This window comes from Pseudoliparis swirei, unplaced genomic scaffold (assembly GCF_029220125.1).
Source record: "Pseudoliparis swirei isolate HS2019 ecotype Mariana Trench unplaced genomic scaffold, NWPU_hadal_v1 hadal_189, whole genome shotgun sequence".
NCBI lineage: Eukaryota > Metazoa > Chordata > Actinopteri > Perciformes > Liparidae > Pseudoliparis > Pseudoliparis swirei.
This window is the reverse complement of record NW_026613425.1, coordinates 1-1115: the sequence shown is the minus strand read 5'-3', so window position 1 is coordinate 1115 and position 1115 is coordinate 1. Positions and strand designations below refer to the sequence as shown.

At 41.7% G+C, this 1115-nt stretch overlaps 1 pseudogene; it reads right to left on the bottom strand.

The window, feature by feature from the left end:
* Window positions 1-385, bottom strand: part of LOC130191622 (cadherin-6-like) — a 1733-nt pseudogene extending 1348 nt beyond the window's left edge.
* Between the last annotated feature and the right edge of the window lie 730 nt (window positions 386-1115).

Below are 1115 nucleotides of genomic sequence, written 5' to 3'. Positions count from 1 at the left end.
TCTCTCTCTCTCTCCCCCTGCTCCCTCTTTCTCTCTCCCTGCTCCCTCCCTCCCTCCCTCTCTACCTCCCTCAGATTACATTTCATGGTCTCGCATGTTATAAAATCTTAAAATCAGCCATTTGAAGAAGGTAATGATCTGATTGGAGGATCGTTAATCCATTTGAAGAAGGTAATGATCTGATTGGAGGATCGTTAATCCGCAGCACGTCGCTCAGATGAGATAATCCTGAAAACCCTCCGGCTGCTCCTCTCCTCACAGGTGAGCTCACCTGATATGTACATGTAGCCGCCGTACACCGTGCCGGCGTGGCCGTAGTGCGGCTCGTTCATCTTGGCGACGTACGTCCATTCATTCGTCCTCGGGTTGTAGCACTCCACGGTGGCTTGAAGGAAGAGAGGAAGAGAGGAAGAAAGAGAGGATGCATTAGTAGAAAGTAGGTCGCGACACAACGGAGGAGGACAAACGGGGCCTTGGAGGGTCTCAGCGTGGGAGCGGGAAACACAGATAAAAAACACACGACGTCTCCACGACGACCACCGAGAACGAGGAGGCCGAGGGATCCTTTCATCTTTAAGACGAAGACACCCATTGGTCCACATTCACGTGTCGAACAATGGGTGTCCAGGACTTTAAACTGAATTTCCATGAGCATTCTTTTTTTTTAAATCTTGGTACACACATGAAAAAGTGAGAATATGTCGTGTTTAAACTAAGAGAATTCCAAAGTATACAGTTTATAACCTTAAATGACTCAAATGAATAAGACAATAATTTAGATTAAAAGAATTAACATGTATATGCATATTTATTCAAGGTTATATTGAAATGTTTATTCGTTTAACCCTAACTCTAAACTTGCACCCCGAGTTTGAAAGAGCTTATGGCGTGAGTTTCTTTTTTTGTAAACATATTAATTATTTCAAACTCAGCATTAATTAACATATGAATATGAAGAAAATGTCACGTTTAAACTAACAAAGAGAATTCCAAAGCATACAGTATAAAACCTTAAATGACTCAAATGAATAAGACAATAGTTTAGATGAAAAGAATAAACATTTATGTCTTTTCAGTTACGGTGCGTTCACTTACAGCGCGGAAAAATTTGCGAG